Source organism: Oryzias latipes, chromosome 7 (genome assembly GCF_002234675.1).
Source record: "Oryzias latipes chromosome 7, ASM223467v1".
Classification (NCBI taxonomy): domain Eukaryota; kingdom Metazoa; phylum Chordata; class Actinopteri; order Beloniformes; family Adrianichthyidae; genus Oryzias; species Oryzias latipes.
Window position 1 is genome coordinate 21,782,933 of NC_019865.2, and position 6,264 is coordinate 21,789,196.

Consider the following 6,264-nt stretch of genomic DNA (forward strand, 5'->3'; position numbering starts at 1 on the left):
CCATATTCGCACGCACCGGTGCGCCCACACATTCTGTATTGTAGTGGCCGTGGGGAAAAAGCATCATCTCCGCGAGTCTGAAAGTCTCGTTCCTGTATGTGTGTGTCTGTGCAGGTGTAACACACTTCGAATAAGAATGGTTGTTTTTGTTGATGAGAATGTACATCTGAGCCGTTCAGTTTGGGTTCGTGCTGGCGTCACCTGGAGCGGATCGTGAAAAAAGTCTGTAAAAATTCTTAAACATCGGAGCTTTAGCTCCTGCATTTACAGTATTTCCAGTACCGTAACTTTCCCACCTTTAACGCATTGAAAGTAATTCCAGTGGACTCTTGAGCGGAGAAAAGCAGCTTTCCGCTGATGTGCGCAGCACCGTGCTGTAGTGAAGTGTTTACGTCATCAACGTACATCAGCGGATACCGCAGCGGAGAAAAAAGCATTGCAGAAAAGTGGAGCCGTGGCTCCATACGTTAGTAATGTGCTGCGTATATCGGCGCAAAACCAGAAAGAAATGCCGCTTTTCTCTGCGTCAGAATCAGCGGATTCAAGAGGATCGCGAGAACGGTAAAATATTTACCTTGTATGTCAAAAAATAAATAAGTTAAAAAAAATGTTATTTTCGCTGCAACAGTTTTGATGTTAAAGGATTAACTACGCTGGCCCTAAAGTTCAAATCACATCAATAAATCACTCAACGCAAAAACATGACAATTTAAAAAGCAAAATAAATAATAAGACATTAAGTTTTAGAAATCAAAACAAAATTTGAAAATGACAAAATGAAATGTTTTAGAAAACAAAAGTAATCTTCAGAAAACAAAATGTTAGAAATGATGATTTGATGAATGATGATTATGGGACATAGCTGATTGGATGATGACGTATGTCCATCATATTAACAGTTATTAGACATGTAGCACCTCAAAACAAAAATATGAATGTTACTGCTGACCCAAAAAAAGCTGCTGCTGTCAAAGAATATTTTAATTCAGGACAAACATATGAAAAGATTCTGGATCTGCTCTGCACTAATCACAAAACTTTACGTTTTTTTAACTGAAATTTCAGCTCAGTGATGCAATTATTTTTTATTCATTTTCAAAGCGTTACCAGTTGTCTTTTAACCATGATTTTTCAGTTTTTAGCCAAATATTTTTTCTAAACTGTCGTTTTCTTGGACATAGTTTCTGTAGAGCGGCAGTTCATTACCTCTGAGTTGTGGGTGGGAATGTTTGGACTGGAGTAACCCTCTACTGACATTTCATGGAATCTCTGGTTACACTCTGTCCCACGAGCTTACAGCCCCTCACAATTACAACCATGGCCGGCCCTCCCTATACGCGAATTACGCAGCCGCGTAGGGCCCCCGTCACTATCAGGGCCCCGAAGTGGCGAAAAAATAAACAAAAAAGACCCAAACCTGGCAACCAATTTCATAGAATTTACGTACCAGCGTGCGCTCTGAATGTTGTGCAAGAGAAAGTTGCCTGCACTTTTGTGATCCCCCCTTCAACACACCTGAACCAATCTGGCAACCCAAATAAGGACGTTACGCCCCTCTTAGCAGCGATTGGTCAACATCATTGCATCTGAGCCTGGCACACTGTGTATTTACGAGCTCATTTTATTTCAATAAAGTTGGGGAAAAGAAAAAAACGAGCACATTTTGTCACACTGATCAAAGCGACAACAAGACAACTTCATGCCATTAGTGACTTTATCCATCATTAGGAGCTGAAAAAAGATGAAGAATTCAACATCAGTCACAAGGTAAGTTTGGAGGATGTTGGGGCCGTATTTTTTACATTATCCAGTATTTTTGTGCAGCTGCGCGATTTACGTAAAATACTAATCGATCCGAGGTGAAGATTGCACATTAAGATTAACGACCCCGTTTTTGTCGTAATTTCCAATGGAAAACTCGAAAATAATTCTGATACCCAAGTTTCCAAGATGAGGTCGGACATGACCTTCTAAAACAGCTGAGAGCAGAGAAAAGTAAATAATGATGATTATGGTGGCTGAAAAATGTTTAACTCACGTTATCGTATTGGTTATTGTTTTGCTACAAATATTTAGTGCGTTCTGCATTTTCAGCTTTATGTCATTAAAAAAACTGCTGTTTATTATAGCAGGTCAGGTATTCCGACTTTTTCAACATTGAACGTGTCTTAAAATCTTGCATTGGCATGAAATATGGAGAATCAAAACTGCCAAATACATAGGAAATGAATGTTCTCATAAAATGATAAACAAAATAAATGTACTAATTTTAAAATCATGAACATACAAAATAATTGATAAAGACGTGTATAAATGCTTAAATTTCCATTTATACTCAAATTATTGTTCACATTTATTATTTATAAATGGGTAAATTTTTTTCTTATTTGTATTTTGCAGTTTTGATTCTACATAATGATGATGTTTTGCACAGTTCCGTCTCAGCCGACAGTTTCTTCTGCTCTCAAAAAGTATTGGAGGTGGTGCAGCGTCCACATCCCAAGATGTTCCTGACTTCACTGAAGATGTCATCTCAGGTAATTTTAATAACATGTAAAGTAATTTAAAAAACAGTGTCTGCATAACCCCTTATGTTCATAAACAGCAGCTGAAGAGAATGGAGTCCCAAGTTGTTCATAATAAAAATGAATAAATATCCCAATCAAACAATAAATCTCATAAATATATAAAAAGATCATGAATTTGTGAAAAACCTGCACACAGATTTTAATCGAGCCACTAAACTATTAGTAGTTTTCTGCTTTAGGTATTTTATTAGCTTTATCATTGATTATTGTATAATTATAATTCTTGTTTTTTAGCTGCAGAAGAAACTCCTGTCACCACATCTACTGTTGAAAGGGAAAACATTTGACTGCTTTACTTTTCACTGTTTGCTTTTATTGAAGTTATGTATCTTATGTTCCAGAGGCTCCAAGAGAGGCGTGTATGGAAGAGGAGCCTACTGGATCCAAAATTCCACCTACCGGTACCTCAAACCCAGTTGGTCAAGCTGAATGACCAACCACACTCTTAGATCCAGTAAGAATGGATTTGGTGCAAAGAGGTCCTTTTCAGACTGAAAAAGACTCTGACTTTCTAAAATCCCCCTCAGTGAGCTGTTGTTTTCTTTATGTATGATTGTTTTATCGTTATCTGATTTGGTATTAAGTTGCTGTTTTTAATAAGTTGGAGTTTTGTGAATGTCATTTGTTGAGTGCCTAATGTTACATTAAAAAAATGTATATCTATATACATTTGTCATTCATATTTATTTCTTTGCATTTAAAATTTGTTTGGCACCACTAAATGTGCATCCAACATGCAGACAATTTACTGTATTCAATTCTTCGGCAGCAACAATAATTCACAAATGTATTAATAGAGAGATCTCATTTATATTACAACAACAGTTGCTTTTTTTGGTGCTGCTGATCAGTTGGAGGGCCCACAAATTAAATTTCGCTTAGGGCCCCCAGAAGACCAGGGCCGGCCCTGATTACAACCTAACATGACTGGTGCGACAAAAATGGCAAACAATATCAGAGCTTTTCAGCCGTACAGTTTAGATCCAGATTCCAACTCAGGCGAGGAAAACAAAGACATTCATGGATCTATTTGTCTGCAGGTGAATGCATCAGAATGGAGCAGAGCAGGGAGACTTTGGTTCACCCGTTTCTCTTGCTGTTTCAGAAATGTGAGGTTTTTTTAAACGCCATGTTTTTATTAGCTCTTATTTAGATAAAGAGATACTCAGAAATGAAGTTTAATTCTTAAATTATTTTATATATCATGAGAAAAATGCCACAAGAACATGTTCAAATTATCAAAAGTATGAATTTTATTAGAGTGGGTCTTTAAACACCAACTTTTTCATGTAGTTAGTCATTAGTGTAGAATTGTGTGTCAAATAAAGGACTTTTTGTTCATTAGTTTGTAAGTTAATCATTTTTAAGTCTCAATGCCAATATTGGCGGTGAATAAAAAGGAAAGTGACATTGTAAAAGTGTTGAATTAAAGGCAATGTGGTCTAGCACCTACCACCTTGCCTCTGGTGGTAGGGCGGGCGCCTGAGTTTGGCAGCGGAGCCGCCACCAGTGTGTGAATGTGTGTGTGACAGGGTGAATGGGTCTGTGACTGTAAAGCGCTTTGTCCTTGTAGGAAGAAAGGCGCTATACAAGTATACGCCATTTACCATTTTACCATTTACCATTTAGAAGGTAGGTTCACCAAACTTTTGTACTGGTGCATCTATAGGATAAAGCTAAACCCATGCAAGAGAGACCCAAGTCCAGGAATTTTGCACTTAATGCATTTTAAATGTCAAGCATATTCAATACATTACAACGGACTTGGGACTTTTTTGCACATAATCAGATAGCTTTTCCCTTGAAGACCATAGAACATATAATATCTCTATTTTGAAAAATTGTAGACTTGGGCCCCTTTTGAACTAACCGATTCAATTATTAACATAAACAATGAATCAACAAATTCAAGAACCACTTCAATCATCTCTTGATCTATTTTGAAAATCAAAAAACCTGTGTCGTTTTCTAGGACATTGTTTCTCCAGAGCGGGACTGTTGGTGTGGGTTAGGTCCACCCCAACTTCCCGTCCCCGTTACTGAGAGCTCTCTGTGTACATACCCTCACACCCCCAACCTAAAATTACCAGCGGTAAAATATCGAAGCTATCCAGTCGTACAGTTTTGAACCAGATGTCAGCCCAGACAAGGGTTAGACGCACGTGGATAGTTGTCTACAAGTGGATGCGTAAGAATGGGGTGGCCCTGGTCCTGATTCAAAATGATAAAAAATAAGCACTCAGAAATGTAATTTTAAAGCTTAATTTTCTTCATATATGTCATTCAACACGAACATGTTAAATTCTTTCTTTGTTAAATTGTTTTCTTTGCCATGAGTGTGAGCATGAAACAGGGTGAAGATTTCTAACAGTAAATCTCACCCTCATAATTATAACTTCAAGACCAAACCCATCAGCACCTCCACCAAACATGCTGTTTGCTAAAGCAACAGTGATGCATGGAGGGTTAACACAACACTTGACGCTTGAAATTAATCACAGCCGGAAAAAGTAGAAAAACAATTACGCACAAAGTCTGAGATGAAAGAAAGTAAAGGTTTAAATATTGAATATTATTAGTCTTCACCCCACTCATTTGATAGGTTTTGGCAGCTTGGATTGGAATAATGTACATCACAGATTTATTGTAGACATCAGTTAATGCCCTGTTGTTGCCAAATGGACTGGAAACGAGAGGATGTTACTTTTTTTTAGTACAATTATTCTAATTTTATTTAACAGTTTGAAAATACCAAAATCTGAATATTAAATGAATTAAAATAAAAAAGAGTTAATATCAAACTTTTTTAAACTGTTCCTATGCAGTAATTATTCGGGTGACTATTTTTTACTTTTATCAGAGTAATAGAAAATCCATGCAGCCCCTAGAGGGACATTGAAGAAAAAAATGAAAAGTTAAAAAAAAAACACTAACTGGTGCGCTCCTGCCAGTTTTGTTTTTTTGTTTTTTACTTTAATTTTTTTTGTCTTTTACTTTAATTTTTTCCCTTCTTCAATGTCCCTTTAGGGGCTCTGTAAAAGCCCAAGTAAATTACTTCTTTTTCTCAATTTTTGATAAATAAAGTCAAACTCTTTTTTTTTAAATAAAAACATAGAATGGTCCAATTAAAAATAAATGTTCAGGTTCCTATATCCCGTCATCCAAAAAGCTTTGCCAATATAAAACAGAATTTACTTCATGAACCACCAAAGAACACAAGGGAAGTCTAGGAAGGTATTTAGGTTTAGTGACAGCATTTTTCTTTGTGGCATTACACCAACTAAATTCATATTAAATGTCGCCATAGTTGCAAAGTAAAATCTGTCTAATTATTGCCAAAGACCCTCACTGTTTATACATTTTGCTTTAAACCAAGATATGAACAGTATTAATAACAGCAACCTGCACATATTGTTGGTTTTTTTTTTTTTTTTTTTTTTTTTTTTTTAACTTGTCCTGTCCAACAGCTAGGCAGACAGATGAGAGCTGAGGGCCTCTTGGGTTGGACATATTTTACTTTAACAAGAGGGGTTATTAATCTTCAGACAAACCAAAGGTATGTCTGAATAAACCCCTTTTGTAATTGAGGCCAAACTTTATTAATTTCAAACATGTCTGAAAATCTTTGGTGTTGGACCGGACGGAAAAGGAAAGAGGGGAAGAAGAGAGAGGGACG

General features: G+C 36.5%; 1 long non-coding RNA gene across 1 annotated transcript; it reads left to right on the forward strand.

Moving 5' to 3' along the window:
- Nucleotides 1-1,152: 1,152 nt before the first annotated feature.
- Nucleotides 1,153-3,236, forward strand: LOC105354432. Its single transcript, XR_002873538.1, has 3 exons — nt 1,153-1,767; nt 2,473-2,537; nt 2,930-3,236. It is a non-coding gene; the product is annotated as an uncharacterized LOC105354432 (long non-coding RNA).
- Nucleotides 3,237-6,264: the final 3,028 nt, after the last annotated feature.